Consider the following 19029-nt stretch of genomic DNA (forward strand, 5'->3'; position numbering starts at 1 on the left):
CAACTCATTTAAGAGAAAACTTAAAAAAATAATTTTATCTATCGAAAACATATTTTTGTATTTCTGGTCTTTTAAAAATACATAGCCCTCTTACCCACGTAATGTATGTATGTATGTATGTATGTATGTATGTATGTATGTATGTATGTATGTATGTATGTATGTATGTATGTATGTATGTATGTATGTATGTATGTATGTATGTATGTATGTATGTATGTATGTATGTATGTATGTATGTATGTATGTATGTATGTATGTATGTATGTATGTATGTATGTATGTATGTATGTATGTATGTATGTATGTATGTATGTATGTATGTATGTATGTATGTATGTATGTATGTATGTATGTATGTATGTATGTATGTATGTATGTATGTATGTATGTATGTATGTATGTATGTATGTATGTATGTATGTATGTATGTATGTATGTATGTATGTATGTATGTATGTATGTATGTATGTATGTATGTATGTATGTATGTATGTATGTATGCATCTATATGTTGTGGGTATATAAGTATAACTATATGTATATATGTATGAATCCACATGTTATGGGTACGTGGAAGTATAACTGTATATGTGGGTACAAATGTATGTCTGCATGTATGTGGTATATTAACAACCAACTTGTTTGTATATGTGTGTACATATGTATGTATATATGTATGTGCATGTGTATATTTACAACCAACTGATTTGCCATAAGACTGTATACAACCATCTTACTTAACCCTCCAAATGAACAGACGAAAAAGACTTTCTATTCGCAATAAATATGTTATATTCATAACATGAAGAATTTTCTTAAATGAAGAATAAAATAAACACTATAATAGCCAAGCATCAAATGAAAAAGATTATTTCTGATAAAGTTGATTAGGTCATATTAAAAACGTTTTTATGAAGAAGCTTATTTTGAATAAAGAAATGGATCGGAAGATTAGTATTATTGAAAAAATGCATTCTGGTACCAAAAAACTACTTGGAAAATATTTTGAAGCGCACATTGAAAAATAATAAATATTTGAACAAAACCAGCCATCCAACCAAATTGTTTTCAAATGAAGCTTTGCGCTTGAAACCTTTTTAGCTTTGATCCAACTTTGATAAAGTAGTGACCAAACTTTTACGGTTTAGGTAATAGATTCTTTCAAAACTTAAAACAAACCTATTTATTTTATTTTGGATCGTAATATCGACTTTTTTAGTAGTCCAAGATTTTATGTTTAAATGAAGTGAAATAAAATAAAGCAAAAAATATTTGCGAAAAATACAAATTTTTCCATACTAAAAAGAACAACAAATGTTGTTACAATCAAACTAGTTTTACTTGTTTGAGGCCAGGTAGTTGAAGAACTCAAAGATTGCTCAGTTGATGACACAAGCACTAACAATTCAAATAAAATGAATCACATCCATAATGCTGAAGCTTGCGACAGGTCAGCACAATTATTTAATGAGTTTCTTGATCACAACCCAGCAAACACAAGAACGTCGCGAGAACGTCGTATTCTGACTGTCCGTTTATGGTCGTAAAGTGAAATCCCGCTTGACATCTAACAACAACGTCGTAATAACGCCGCACTTTGTGACTATAAACGGACCGTCTGGATATTAGCGCCTTCGCGACGTTTTTTCAATGTTCGCTATATAAACACGCATTTTATTTAAAAACTTTGGCATTTAAAATTCGCCGAATGGTCACACTCGAGCAGTAAACGCCTGAGGGAAGAAACGTAGTACATTAGAATAAAGGAGAATTTTTGGAACTAAGCATATTTTGACAGTTGTCAAGACAAAAATAAAGATTAATAGAGGAATATTTAAAAATAAATAAGACAGACAATGCAAACAGTACTAGCAATAATAATAAACAATAAATTGTTTTATAAACACTAATATGAACAAAGATATACAAAAAGTATGTCACCAAACAAAAAATAAATAAAACAAAATGTTGATTACAAAAATAAAAAGTATACATACGACAATGAAAGGCCTCAGAATAGAAAAAGACATTAATGCTAATGTGTAAACATAATTTGTGTAGTGATTAAGTAATAAACATCTCAGAGTTGCGTCTGATAACTGGCGTTTCGATGAGGATCAGCACTAGTAACTAGTTTATACCGTCAGATAAACGTCATCGCCACTTTTGCTTTACCCCGCGACTTACGCCAGTAAAAAAGGATTCACTACAAATAGCTAAAACCCAACTATACTCAAATTTGTAAAACACACTAATATTTTTTGATGATATGATGTAAAAAGTATAGATCAACCTACATTTTGGTACACCATAAATTAACAAACGTTTCGAAACACTATAAATCAACTAACATATTGATAAAATACAAAAACATTTGTATTGCTTATGGATAACAGGTTATAACGCTATATAAACACGCATTTTACTTTATTTGATAAAAGGTCGAAAGCACTAAAAATGTCAATTGAATTTGAAATGAAGGAATACATAATAAACCCAAACAAATTACTTAAATAACAGTATTGTTTTTTAAAAATATTTTAAAAGGAGTAAACAAACTAGTATGTTTAATAAACTAGTTTAGTTTAAAATAATAAGGCAATGAAAAAGGAGCTGCTTTTTCTCAGGTTTAACCCTTAATAATATATTAAGTTTAAAAAAAACAACAACTGTTTTATACTAGGATTGAACGGAGTTAAGATTTTCTCTTGTAAGGAAATTTCTGGAAAATAAAAACAAGAATTAAAATAAAAATCTTTTTAAAAACTATTAAATATTTATCATATTTATTATTGATTAATTTAAGATTAATTTAAAAATATTAAATGATTACTAATATAAAGAACATATTTATAAGTTTCATTTTTTGACACTTTAATCGTTGCCATTACTTGGATTTTTTAAACCAAATTTTCGCTATGGAGCGAGTTTTAAAGTCACACCAATATTATGTTCGACATCTTTTTCTGTATACCTTTTTGACTTACTAGAAAAACAACGAAAATGTTATTTGGAATAAAGTAATGTGTTTTATTCTTGTCTTAATTTTATTCGCCCAAGTTTCTTTGGAATTTTATCTGTTGCACGCCTAGATTGTAGCCTTAAAGCTTGCCTATTTAGGATTTTAAACAGGATTTTCGCTCATGACATAACCCTAAAAAATAACGCAAAGAATTTGCACATCAAATATAAAGGTAATAATCATGACCACCAAGGGGAGTGGAGAAGGAGGGTGGACGGTGAAAATTCATGGAGCCGATATAATACTTTTAAAATTTGGCAATATTTTCAGTTTTTTTTTAAACTTATCCAGAGTGCAATGTAGCAATCATAATTCTCTCAGCGGCCATCGTAATAATATATACAAATCAATAATTTATATAAGGTATAAACCATATCTTTTAAATAAATAATATATAATATTCCTGACATATTTATGGTATATTTTTCATCAAGAGTTTTCAAAGCGACTAAGCTTAACAAAATCAAAGTAGAAGTTTTGAAGTGTTTATAAAATCAAAGTAGAAGTTTTGAAGTTGAAATTTTGTTGCTAATAACAATTCTAATTATATAGTTGTTCCAGGAAGAAAAAACAACAACAAAGTTTTAAAGTTGTAAACTAAAATATTGATTATATTTAAATGAAAAGCAATGGAAACAAATTTTTGAAACAAAATTAAACTTGGAAAAGACCTTTTTTTTTCATTTTCGTAGAGAGTTTCATCGAACTCTTTAAACTTTTCAATTTCAGTTATTTGCTTAATGAAGAAAGGCTAATCATCCTTTTCGTATCGCTTACCAAGTGACTTAATCATTTCTTTTAAAACAATAAAGTTTTCAAAAACTTTGGAATCCTTCAATATATAAGCATGTTTAGTCTACTTTAAAATTTCTTTTTGTTGTGAATAATTTCCATGTTGATTAATTTCACTCATCTCACATAATTAAAGAAACTTCATTAAAAAGTGGAAAAACGAAAAAATATGTTTACGTTGAAATAATGCGACAGATATATTCATTATATCTGTATTATTAGTTAAAAGGTTCTCATATCTGTTTTTTCACATCAAAAAGAACTTTTTTAAGTTGAGCGTAAAACGCCTCATGTATCTTAATTCAGTTCATCATAATTTATAAACAAACTAATTCTCTTGATGTTCACAATTATGTCTTTATATTATACACAAATACGTCTATATACATATGCAATTATTTTCAAGTAATGCAAATCAATCGTTAGCTTTAAAACAATCATTAAATATGATTAGACTTTACACTCCCCCTTGGTCATAACGACCATCTCGTCGCAAGGACTAAAACGCTCAGGTGACCTCTTTTCCCGCGTGCTTCTTCGTAACACTGGTCTTGTTTGTTTTTACTCAAGGCAGCACATCGTATCATTCTTAGGCAGCACATCGTGCTCCTTCGTAACACTGGTCTTGTTTGTTTTTTCTCCAAGCAGCATATCGTTAATTCCAGGCAGTACATCGTATAATTCTGGATCCTCATTTAAATCATTGTCACCTCTTACTTGTCCAAGGTCTTTATTCGAATTGTTGTCAATTCTTACTTGTCTTAGGTCTCTTACATGTCTTATAGGAATCAAGTGCGTTCTTGTTGTAATCAATTTCTCTTACTTTAATTTCGTATTGATATAAATTATTTGCAGGTGCAGTAGAAGACCTACAACCATCTTTTGGACTGACGTTATACCAAAAAATGCTGCACGGAAATCTCTTTGCTGTTCTTTTGACAATTCGGTGACATTGTTCTGCAATTCCAAATCTAGAAGGTGCATAAGCGCACCCGAATCGAAGTTTAACGTTCCATTTATTTACAAACTGCGAAAATAACGTGCTACAAAATGCAGTATCATTGTCCGTCAGTATTTCATCCGAACCTCCTCGTTCGAGAAATATCGCGTTTAATTCTTGAATAACTCATGTGCTGGTTTGATCTTGAAGATATCGCCATATTGCATACCGTGTAGGTCTACAGTCGATTAAAGTAAGATAGTGCTGCCCCTCATAATGAGTTATGTCCATGCCAAGTTGTTGCCACGTTCTCTTTACTTATCGGACTTGGATCAATTGATTGACAGGCTATACATTTCTCAACCACTTGTTTGAATTCTTCCTTGCTCACTGACGGGTCGATTTTACGAACGAATGTTTTCTTTTCGCCATAATGTCATGTAGATCTATGAACGTGCTCAATTTATTTGGAAGATAACGAAGTACTAATAATGCCATTTACTGCCATTTCCGAGGGTTCATCAACCAATTTTAAACAAATATTGTGCATTCTAGTAAGAGCATCGGCCAAGTTAACTTCCGAAGCGACAAGCCTAATATCTATTTTGAGTTGGTTTTCGCCCACTATATTTCCAATATTCCTGGAGTCTTCTTCTTATCAGCATTTCGTTTGACGCTTTTGTCCTCAATCTAGATTTTACCGTGAGCGCGTCGGTAACCCATTGGAATACCGCTTTCGAATCGGTGCAGATGTACAAAACTTCCATTTTCCAGTTAAGGTCCATGTTTAGTCCTTAAATTGCTGCATCAAATTTGGACATGTTTATATGTGTTGTGTCATCTTTTCTTAATCAACAAGCGTCTTCAATTATATTACCATCAACCTCGACAACCACGCCTTTTGCTATTGAACTAGCATCTACCCAAATTGTTGCCTCGTTACTATAAACGCACCAAATTCACTTTACAGGATTGTCATTCCGCGTTCTTTTAACTATATCATTCAGCATTTTTTCCAGAAAATTGCATTTTATTTTTTCGTCCTACGTTTTGTCAGGGCGTTTGCTGTTCTTTTAACATACGACGAGGCTACACGCAACCAACCACAAACTGGAAGATTTCCCGTCATTCTTCCGCAGTAAGAAAAGATGTTACGTCTTGTTAGCGTATTCGGAATTTCACTAAAATTGTCATCTCTTCTCCAACACAAATTTTTGTTTTCCATTTCAATTTGTAAACCAAGAACTCTTCCTCTATCGGATACGCGGACCACTGGCTTACAATGAAGCTCAGAGACTTCCAAATGATCAAGTACGCGATGAACAGATATTATGTCTTCATTAACAAAAATATGATCAATGTATGATAACGTTCCTTTCCAGATTATTTTGTCTTGCAATAGCACTTTGTCCAATACTGCTTTCATTATGACTGGCGCAGCGTTTAGTCCAAATCCCAAACGTGTCAAACAAAATCTTTGTCCACGGAACACAGCAGTTTGGTTAGCCCAGAGTTTCTCATCGATTTTTAGTTGCATGTAAGCTGAAGATAAATTATTGAAACATTTTCTCCACACCGTCTCCAGTATGGAAGTTTATCAGCACACGCATCTGTGTTCGCAGTGAATGCTTCAATAAACGTGTTTAGCTTCCTGAAGTCAAATACTGTTTGTACTTTTCCTTTGTTTCGCTGCACCACTGCCATTAGAGGAACCAAACCCATTATTGGACCGTGTTTCTTCAAATCGCACTTTTGCAGCCATTTTCTCTATCCACGCTTCAATTTCTTGTTCGTAATCGTGTTTTATGCCAACAGGGATAGTGTATTCAGCAATCTTATTGACTAGAGTTTTAGGTTGAGAATTATTATTCAATTTCCACGCATTTATCCATTCTCGATTTTGTTTCTCAAACGATACTGTGAAATCTTGAGCTATTATATTCAAATTACTAACATCTTTTGGAATATCACATCTTAGTCAAAGTAAACATGATTCGTTTTTTCCCATAAAAAAAACATCACGAGTTGCAGATATTAAAACTCCACCCAAAGCCACTATTCCATCCATACCCATCAAAAAACAAAAAACCAAGTGGTTTGAAATCAACTACAAGTGCTTCCACAAAAACTTCATTTCCATTTGGTGTGACAAATTGAGTTTGGCTAACGCCTTCGCACTGTAGTTGTTGTCCATTTACAGTTACCACGCTAACTATTTTCTTCGTAATTTTTGGCGCACATTTTTTATAAATGATGCAGCAGGTCCATCCTGAGTCGATCAACAAATACCGAAGAACACAGTTAATGTCCAAAAGTAAAGTAGGTAACGCCATTATTGATTGTTTAGGGAGAGAACTGGCGCAAACATCTTCTCCCTTGGCACGTTTTTTTGACACATTCTTGATATGTGTCCTTTCTCTTGACACGAGTAACACAAAACATTTACGAACTGTTCGTACTGTACGAACTGTTCGCTGTAAATGCATAAACGGCAAATGCTTTTAGCAACGCCTCTTTTATGTGGTCAAAATCTTCTTTATCAGTTTTTGCTAACAGTTGATATATTGCAAATGCACCATTCGTGAGACGGAGGGGAACAACACTCGCCAGATCGGTTACAACAATTAGATTGCATATTAGTTCAACTTTTTCAAGCCATTCTGCAACTGATTGTTGATCGCTTCCACTAAACTCTGGAATTAACTTTAAATCAACTTTAGTCAACATTTTAGCCGAAATAGCTTGTTGTATCACATCAAAAAAAACTTTTATAAAGTTGAGCGTAAAACGCCTTATGTATCTTAATACAATTCAACATAATTTATATACAAACTAATTCTCTTGATATTTACAACTATGTCTTTATATTATATACAAATAAGTCTATATAGATATGCAATTATTTACAAGTAACGCAAATCAATCGTTAGCTTAAAAATAATCATTAAATATAATTACAATTTACAATTCCTTGCAAGAGACAATGGTTTAGAGATCTGACAATCTTCTGTTATTGCAGAACGCTGATGAAGTAAGAACCGACACCTTCTAAGGTTCAACAGTATAACTTTTCTGCATTAATTTTTTAAAGGAAGGAGATTTTTGGTGCTTTAATGGGATAATTCTACTTCATAGGAGAAATCTTCTTTAATAGGAGAGATATTTTTGCTGAATATTTTTTCGGTGAACAATGCTAGAACAAATAAGTAATAGGACAATATCAATGCAAATTCCTAATATTTTCGAACAATAATAAATATTCCCAATAACGCAAAAATACTGTAAATTGTATTTTCCTTACACCCTTACAAAATATTTATCATTTCCTAACACCCTAACATAATATTTATCATTTTTTACATTACATTATAATTTTAAAAAGTTACTTCACCAAATGTACCCTAAGGTGCTTAAAACACGGGAGGGAACATTTATGATTTTTTTAGTTTTTTTCCATATATATATATATATATATATATATATATATATATATATACATTTATTATGCCTGATATGGGTTGTGATCTATTATATTTGACAAAAAAGTGTTTGAAAATCTTATGTCATGGTTTGCATAATTTTAGATTCTTTTAAATAATTATACTTTATAGATGCCAAAAAAGTGTTGTGTATATGGCTGCAAAACTAATTACCAAAGTACCAAAAATAGTAAAAGCTTTGAAAAAGTACCAGTTTATCGTTTTCCTAAACATAAAGCACAAAGAAATATTTGGATAAAAAGTATTCCAAATTCTAATCTTTTAGTTTCAGATGAAACTGTTATTTGCCAATTACATTGGCCAACAGTTTTTGAAAAAGTTACTGTTTAAGGAAGACAAAGACCAAATATGCCACCATCTGTATGGTCAGAAATACCTTCAAGTCAAATTTAAGGTCAGAATTTAAGGTCAGATCAGGTTATCCTGCTACTGGTAACATGTAACCCAGTACAATCTGCTTCATGTCCTGCTGCCTTGTAGGATACGCCTTTTTAGGCAAAAGCGAGGAGATGCCAACTCCGATTTAAAACACCCCCTGCCTTGGGGCTCTTGGTTGAGTAAAGGCTAGAGATGGTGTCTCGATAAAAATACTCATCTTGGGCAGATGTTAAATGCACCCAGCTATTGTCTTGTAGAAGGCCTCCTAGGCAGAGACTTAAGGGGTAAACAGATTCTATCTGTTGACCAGCCTCGCACCCCATCTTCATCTATTAGGCTGGCGCAGATGTATTTTAATACATTGTTTCCAGTTTAGGATGTTGAATGCTGGATCTTCTTGACTCAATGCATGGGTTTTTCTTGTGTCTCTGTTTTTATGACTAGGCAACTCATTCTATTTTCTCCTAATGAAGGTACAGCTCTAAATCTCAGTTTTATGGTTCTGAAGCCGGCTGGTAGTCAGGTTTCCCGAACTCTGTGGTAGCTCTCAGAGACGCTGATTCCATCAACAGCTGAAAAATATCAAAGTATTAACAGTGCCATGTTGCGCATGGATGGTGTCCTTGTTTTTAGTTTTGGTGTGCATTGCGGAGGCCACATTTGGAGCCCTTTGTTACGGCTTAGGGTTTATTAGTAGTAATGAGGCAATTGCTTGAGCTATTAAACGGTGTTCTGAGTACTATCTATGCTTTGAGTCAAGTTCTTCAATCTAATTTAAAAATGAATAAAGTACCAAAAACTATAAAACACAAAAAACCATCATCATCACCAAGTTCTCTAAACCTATCATTCACTAATATTCGTGGTCTTCGAAGTAACTTTTCTTCTGTTGAGTCTAATCTCTTGCAAAGTTCACCAGACCTACTTGCTCTTTGTGAGACTAATTTTAGTTCGGCTGTCTCATCTTGTGATCTTAGTGTTGATGGTTATCTTCCTCTAATTCGTAAAGACTCCAATAGTCACATGCTTGGCCTCGGCATTTACATTCGTAAGAATTCCTTTCTCTTTGTTCTATATGGCTCTCCTTCATCTCAAGACTGGACACTTTTTGACGTTATTTCTGATCATATTGATCAAGCCCTCTCTCTTTATCCATCAGCTAATATAATTATTGTCGGTGACTTTAATGCTCACCACTCTGAATGGCTTGGCTCTAGTGTCAGTGATTCGGCAGGCATAAAAGCCCACAACTTTTGCCTTTCTCAATCCCTAACTCAAATAGTCAACTTTTCAACCCGCTTTCCAGACAACCCGAATCATTTACCTTCTCTACTCGACTTATGTCTTGTTTCTGATCCTAGTCAGTGCTCAGTTTCTCCACATTCACCCCTAGGTTCTTCTGATCACAGTTTGATCTCTCTAAAATTAATATCTCATTCTTCTTCATCACCTGAATCCCCCTATTATCGAACCCCTTACAACTACAGTAAAGCTGACTGGGATTCTTTCCGTGATTTTCTTCGTGATGGCCCTTGGGTAGAAAACTTTCGTCTTCCTGTCGACAAATGTGCTTCTTACATAACTTCGTGGATTCAGGCTGGCATGGAATCTTTTATTCCCTCTCGACGATTCCAGGTCAAGCCTCACTCTCCTCCATGGTTTTCCTCACACTGTGCTGCTGCGATTGCGAATCGAAACCGTTACTTCCATATTTATCAGCAAAACAATTCTCCAAAAAACAGACGTCTGTTTATTACTGCTAGAAACCATCGTAAAAAGGTTTTGTCTAACGCCAAAACCCGCTATTCTCAGGTCATGAAATCTCGTATCTCATCCCAAAAATTAGGCTCTTGTGACTTCTGGAGAATCTTTACTAATATCAATAATAAGGGCAAATCTATAATTCCACCTCTCTTGCATGGTTCAGACTTTGTCACCTCACCTAAAGACAAAGCCGAATTGTTTGCTAAAAACTTTTCATCAATATCATCTCTTAATTCCACTAGTTGCGTTCTACCTGATATTGCCAACAAACAGGTTGATGCATTGCTTGACATTCATATCACTCTAGCTTCTGTATCTAATGTGATTTCCTGCCTAGACTCTTCTACAGCTTGTGGCCCGGACAACATACCTGTTATTGTTTTGCAGAAATGTTCTCCGGAGCTGTCGTCTATACTCTCAAAATTATTCAACAAGTGCTTATCAGAGTCTTGCTTTCCAGCCTGCTGGAAAGCGGCATCTGTTATTCCTATCTTCAAAAATTCTGGAGAGCGATCTGATTCGTCTAACTACCGTCCCATAAGTCTTCCTATCATAAGCAAGGTTTTTGAATCTTTTATTAACAAACACTTAATTTCTCATCTTGAATCTAATAACTTACTTTCTGACCATCAATATGGATTTCGATTTTCTCGTTCTACAGCTGATTTACTAACAGTAAAAACTGACAGGTTATGAAGGTGGAGAGGTTAAGGCCATCGCTCTTGACATTTCAAAAGCTTTTGATAAAGTTTGGCATGCTGGTCTTCTCCATAAGCTTTTATCTTATGGTGTATCCGGCAACATCTTTAAGATCATTGAATCCTTCCTTTCCAATCGTAGCATAAATGTTGTCCTCAATGGACAACACTCTTCTTCTTATTCTGTAACTTTAGGGGTTCCTCAAGGTTCTATCCTTGGCCCTATAGTCTTTTTAATTTACATTAATGATCTTCTAGATATTCTCACATCTAAGGTGGCATTGTTTGCTGCTGATACTACCATTTATTCTTGTCGTGATAAGAAACCATCAACCTCTGATTGCTTGGAGGGGGCATTTGAGCTTTAAAAGGATCTCACTTCTGCTACAGCATGGGGCTCACAGTGGCTGGTGAACTTTAGTTCAGATAAAACTCAATTTTTTTCAGCCAATCGTTATCGCAATAATTTAGATCTTCCTATATTTATGAACGGTGATGTATTCGATGAGTCACCTATTCTTCATCTTCTAGGATTAACTCTTGTTTCCAATCTTTCTTGGAAACCATATATCTAATCGGTTGCAAAATTAGCATCTGCTAAGGTTGCATCTCTTTATCGAGCTGGACACTTTCTTACTTCGGATTCTATTCTCTATCTCTATAAATCTCAAATCCGGAATACTGAATATCTCTATAAATCTCAAATATGGAATACTGTTGCCAAAAACGCTTATTCGTCTAGTTTTTTTCCTCGAACATCAGCTCTTTGGAATTCGCTTCCTTCATCTTGCTTTCCTGATTCATATAATTTGCAATCTTTTAAGTCGTCTGTCAATCGTTATCTTGCTCTACAATCTTCATTTTTTCTCTTACAGTAACTTCCAACTTTAATTAGTGGCTGCTTGCAGCCTTGTTGGAAGCGAAGATGTTTAAAAAAAAAAAAAAAAAAAAAAAATACCTACTCCATTACCACGTCATCGCACAACATTAAAATCTTTAAGCATTATTAGAAATGTTAGAACTGATGAACTTAGCACTTTTTTATTGGCTGATACAGCAATATATATTAATTTTAAAAATGTTTTATTAAATAATCTCAGGGTTTTTTCAGTTTCAGTAATAGCATATATGATTGAAAAAACAATTAATGTTCAATCTATTACGTTTTATGATGATATTCCTTTATTTCTTGTTAAAATTTTTGAGAATTTACATTTTGAAACATTTTGTTGTGGAATAAAATGTTTTATAAAAAGTTTGTGTAAAAATCGTATAAATATTGTTGATTCTTGGTCAAAGTTTGAGGAAATACTACATTTTTTAAATATCATGGAAATAGATCATAAGAAAAACATTATTCAGCAACAAATATCAGTTATGTCTGCAAAACTTATTGGAAAAGAAATATATGAATCAGATACAATTATACGTAGTTTTGAATATTTTTCAACATCTCGTGCTTTATACAATAAACTAAGAAACGATTTTTAATTGCCATCAGTTAGTACTTTAACACGCATAACATCAAAAGTTTGCAAAATTGATGATGCTGGTTTCTTAGACTCAGTTTTCAAAAACATTGAAGAAAAACAAAAAATTTTTATAATTATTCACGATGAAGTATATGTCAAAAAAATGATGCTTTACCATGGTGGAACATTGTTTGGTAAATCTTTAGATGATCCATCATTATTGGCTAAAACTGTTTTGGGAATTATGATAATATGTCTTAAAGGTGGTCCTAAATTTCTGTACAAGATGAGTCCAATTTCAAAATTAAGTTCAAATTTTCTGTTTGAACAAATAAACTCCAGCATAAAACTTATAAAATCATCATCTGGCGATGTAAAAGTTGTTATCTGTGATGGTAGTCGTGTAAACCAAGCATTTTTTAAATTAAATCATACTATTCCAGAAAAACCTTGGAAAACGGAAGATGGGATGTATTTACTGTTTGACTTTGTTCATCTTATGAAAAACATTAGGAATCTATGGCTTACAGAAAAAACTGGGGAGCTAGTGTACAGTGATAATGGTATTCAAAGAACAGCTAAATGGGAGCACCTTAAATACTTATATCAAATTGAATCAGAAAAGTTAGTCAAATTGTCAGAATTGAATGTAATTGCAATAGCTCTCAAGCCAATTGAAAGGCAAAATGTATCTACTTGCCTTAAAGTTTTTTCAGATAAGACATATCATGCCTTGCTGACCTATTCTCAAATTCTCAAATAATTTCAAATTCTAAGGATACTGCGATATTTATAAATAAAGTTATAACTGGTGGAAAATTTTGAATGTGAAAGGTCGCGGAGCTGATGTAAGACACAATGATCCACTAGAAGCACCTATTTGTAGTCCTGATGAATGCCGCCTTAATACTCTACATCAGTTTGGTGATATGGCTCTTGAAATGTGTTGTAAAAATGGCAAAAGAGTGAAGCAGTTATCTAATGACACTGCAAAATCAATTCACCATACTTGCTATGCTATTGTCGAGCTATGTAAATTTTTATTAGCAACAAGTCATGATTATGTTCTTCTTGGTATGTTTAAAAGTGACCACTTAGAAAAAGAATTTGGGAAATTGAGACAAGGTTCCGGAGGTGCCTACTTTATAAATATTCTACAAGTTACAGAAAAATTGCATATAAATCACACATCACTGTTGTTATCTTTAAATATTGACATAGATTCTTTTGAATTTAGTTCAGGTCATGAGTGTGCTTCTTGTACATATATTATATGTGAAATATTTGACAATTTAGAAAAACTAGAGTCATCAATTTCTGATACTACGAAAATGTCTTTGATTTATATTGCTGGTTATGTATGTAGAAATGAATATAATAAAAACATTTTGTTCAATCAAACATTACTTTATTATGATAAGTTTGGTGAGTACTTCAAGTCTATAGATCGTGGTAGTCTTAAAATTCCACCAGACAATGTTTGCCAATGGGTTTTTTTTTGCTTTGTCTTATTCCATTCGATAAAAAATAAAGTTTGTCGTAAGTCCTTAAGTGACATCTTTTTGCTAGTTTCTGAATTTTACTATTTTGAAATTAATCAAAAACATTGCAACACACTTGCTAATTTATTTTTAAACAATTTTTGTGCACAAATTACATTAAGATCTAATAAAGAACCTGCATTAAAAGTTTTAAAGTTATCATAAATTTGTTTAGAAAAGAATGATTTGTATCTGTTGTTGTTAAAATATATGCGAATATTTTCTTTGTTTTAGTTTTTTTTATTATATAAAATTTTAACTTTTAATTACATTTTAATATAAATATTTCTAAATAAACTAATTAAACTCATTATGAGTCATATTTTGAATCCAAAATATAATTTTATAGCAGAGTTGCTGATAATCCGTAAAAATAATAGGCCCCCAGTCACGGCTTACGGTTGTGCGATGAATAAGCCTTCAGTATAGAGCGCCATGCTTTAAAATAATGTTCAAGATTTAAGAAATGAACTTCACCAAAATTAAACTTGGTATTAACTTTGTTGGTTATATTTGTGATGAAAAGGTAAAAGCGTTTGATGAAAAAATTAATAAAGTAACGGAAGAAACTATTAATGTAAAAAAAATTCAAGGGAAAATTTCATCGGATAACTCTGACATCAAACTAACAAGCGTTGTTGTAGAAGATCGGAACAGGAAAAGAAAATTACAAATTGATGGTCTCGTTGAAAGTAGTAACGAGAAAGATTGGGTAGTCACCAAAACTAAAGTGAAGAAATTGTTTGCTGAAATGCTTGAAATTGATCGGGAAATAAAAATCGAGCGTGCACATTGAGTTGGCAAAGTTAATCCTGGTCGAGAGAGAACTGTTGTTTTAAAACTGCACGATTTTGAAGATAAATTAATAATAATGGAAAAAGTCTCCAAACTAAATGGCATAAATATTTATATTAACGAAAATTTTAGTGAGACGATGAAAACAATTCACAAAGAGCTATATGCACAGGCGAAAACCCATTGGCAAAATGGTTGTTTTGCCAAAGTTATATATAATAAACTATTAGTTCGTGAATTCAAACAGGACAAATCGAGCGGAAGTAAAAATTTGCATATTATAAATATAAAAAAAATAAAAAATATTTTTATTTTTATTACAAATTTTTTCATATATAAGATTATTCTTTTATTTATCAAAAATGGCGATTAATGCTTTTGAGAAAGTTGGTTTTAAAAATTTAAATTCTGATCCTTTTGAGCACAATCTTTTTAATAATCCTTCTGAAGAGAACTTAAATGTTTTTAAAGGAACTTGAATGAGTTGAATAAAAACACCATATTTTGATCCCTTTGAATTTAAAATTAAAAAAGATAAACTCTTTATCTATACTACACTTGAACATAAGAAGCATGCGTCAAAATTTTGAGAAATTTAAAAAACTGTTAGATATTGTAAAATACACGTTCGACGTCGTATCTCTGTCAAAGACAGTTATTATAAAAATTACAGTTTGTCAAATTACAAACTAATTAGCCAACCACGAGGAAATAGAAAAGGCGGGAGACTAGGTATTTATGTACTTGAAACGCATACTTTTAAAATAAAAAGCAATTTTGTGTTGCAAATAATAACTATGAAAGCCTTTTTATTGAAGTAGTTAATCAAAAAAGTAAAAACATTATAATTGGATGTTTATACCGACCACCAAGTGAGAAAATTAGATCATTTCAAGATTTTATCAAAAATAGTATTTAAAAATGAACAATGAAAGAAAAAAATTATATATCTTTGGTGATACAAATTTGAACGCTTTAACATATCACAAAGTTCCTAAAACAAAATCTTTTTTTGACATGTTATTTAAAAACAATGATTAGCCTGTAATTAATAAACCGACTCGGGTAAATAGAACTTCTGCCACTGCCATCGATAATATTTTTATTAACAATTACTTAGAAACTTCATTTGGGCTGGTATATTAAAGATTGATATCATTTCCCGATATATATTAACATAAAAAATGTTAGAGCAATTTTGGAGGATCAACCTAATATTTTAAGCCATAAAAAACGTAACCTTTCAACTATTTAATACAAACGATCTATCTTACTAATTAAGAAGAGAAAATTGGAGTGACGTTTATAAAAGTCAAAAATGCAATTGAAGCGTGTAATTTAATTTTAAACAAATTTCAGGAGATTTTGAATGAAGCATGTCCAAATGAAGTAATAAAAATAAAAACAAAAACACTAATCCATGAATGGATAAAACACTCATAAAATGCTCTAAAACCAAACAAAAATTATACAATAAATTTCGAAAAAATAAAATGAAAAAAATTATAAAACATACAAATACTTTTATACCAATCTTCTTAAAAAAACTAAAAAAGTATATTACAGCAAACAAATTACTAATTGTAAGTTCGATACTAAAAAAACATGGTCAGTTATAAATGATTTAATAGGGAAAAATAAAAACAAAACTTCTTCGCTACCAAAAAGAATCAATATCAAAAAAACTGATATATTATGCCCTTAACAAATATCTGAGGAGTTTAAAAAATATTTTACAAATGTAGGACTTGATCTTGCTAACAAAACTATACCAAACTCATCACCAAACTATAATTCTTTTAAAAATCTAAAACCATCAGACGACAAAACATTGCATGACTTTGACTTAACATTAAAAGAATTTGAAACGGCTTTTTCCTCCTTAAAAAGGATTAAATCACCAGGATTTGATGATATACCCAGTAAAATACTTATTGCTAATAAAAAAAGTATTATTAAACCGTTATTTTAAATATTAAAACTTTCTTTAGATCAAGGGGTATTTCCTGATGCACTAAAATTAGCAAAAGTATTTCCAATTTATAAAAATGATGATCATTCACGTTTCCAACTACAGGCCTATATCAGTGCTTTCTGTATTTTCGAAAATATTTGAACTTGTAATTTACAATAGAATCTTTGATCATTTTTCTAAATTTTTTTTATGGAAAACAATTTGAATTTCAGAAAAATCATTCAACTGAACATGCTTGTATTTAATTAGTTGATTAAATAATGGCTTTAACGAAAAAAAAATTTTCTTAAGGTATATTCATCGAACTCTCAAATGCTTTTGACACTGTTGATCATTGCATATTGTTAGAAAGTTGAAGCACTATGGAGTAACTAACAAGGTCTACTATTGGATTAAAAGTTATCTCACGGATATAAAACAATATGTTCTAAATCAAAAATACGGAATACTTAAAATCTCATGTGGAGTACCGCAAGGATCAATACTTGATCCTCTCTCATTATTAGTTTATGTAAATGACTTAAATAATGCATCGGTAAAGTTAAACCCAGTTTTGTTTGCGGATGATACAAACCTATTTTTTTCCAACAATAGTATCAAACAACATTATGCAGACATGAATTTTGAATTGAATAAAATAAATGACTGGTTTATGGCGAATAAACTCTCATTAAACGTTGAGAACTCAAAGTATACCTTAATTCATAAAAAAAATCAAAAAAGTTTGCAACGTTTTTAAATTAAAATCACCCTTTTAAACAGTTTTATTACTTCTAATTAAAAGAAAAACTTAATTTACTATAAGACTTGAAAACATAAATATTTTGTAAAGAGATCAACCTTTAGTACTTGTGCCCTAAAATTTGAAATTTGAATTACTCCGAATCTCAAAAGGAGATACGGTCTCTTGGTTCTCGGCTGATGAAATGATAAATTTTTGCCGTAACATAAAATAAAAAATGTTTGTAGCAAAAAAACCCGGACCAAAGATTCTTTTTATTAAAAAAAGATCTTCTAAAAACCACCATTGTTTAATTATAAGCTCTTTCTTGGTCGGAATTCTCATAATTTTTGTGAAAATCGGTAGAAATGTTGTGTGTTGACAATTATATTTAATTAATATATACTAGAACAGATAACAGCTAGGATCTATAGTAGATCAAGGCACTTTTTAAAAACTAGGGGTAACAAATAAGTTTTGAAAACTATGTAAAAAAGAGAAAAGTTTCTTTAAGCATTCTTAAAAATTGAAGCAAAATAAATTATAACATTTAAAGCTATTGTTTGGACTTAATACGCTTACAAAATCTCACTAATTCCAAATAATAAAATTCAAATAATTTTTAAATTGCCTTAACTACACTGAATAAAGTAGAAATAAACGTAAAAAACGTAAAAATATTTCAGTCTGCACCTCAATGTAACTAAGCATGGTACACGTTTTTACAAGGAAAAATGTAAGTTTTTTCAATTACAATATATGTAAGGTTTTTCATCAAAAAGTCATATTTGGTATGCATAAAAATATAATTTTAATCACTTTTATAATCAAGTAAAAGTAAGGCGACTATAACAAATCGTCAAGCGTAGCTTTATTTAGAAAAGATGTATTTTTCAACATAAAATACCTTGTGGCTTGGCTATAGATAAGCCTATGGGTTTGATTTTTTCATAAAAGCACGTATTTGTGTTTGTTTTCAATGAGTGTAACTTGACATTTATAATCAGACATTATTTGGGAAAATTATCCATGAAAAACCATTTTTTTATGAAAATTGAAGTTATTATTTTCAATACCACACCTAAATGAGTATGTTTAACAATAATGTTACGTTAGATTCAGATAAACTATTTTTCTACAAAAGTCATTTTTACATAAATAATCATAACTTTTAGCCCCATTCAAAAAACTGTTTTCTGTATTTTTGTATCATTTTTTGAAATACGCGGGACTTATTCGGCCATCTTGAAAAAATAATTTATTACATTCAGAATTCGTAAACAATTAAAAAACAAAGGCGTTAAACTTTAAAAACAAATTACTTTCATTTTCAAACTCGTTTTTATATCAGTAATTGACATTTGGTTTCTTTCATTTTTATAACAATAATTTTAAAGTATCGTGAACCCGGGTTACTTTGGCAAGCGG

This window comes from Hydra vulgaris, chromosome 15, assembly GCF_038396675.1.
Source record: "Hydra vulgaris chromosome 15, alternate assembly HydraT2T_AEP".
In the NCBI taxonomy this organism is placed as follows: domain Eukaryota; kingdom Metazoa; phylum Cnidaria; class Hydrozoa; order Anthoathecata; family Hydridae; genus Hydra; species Hydra vulgaris.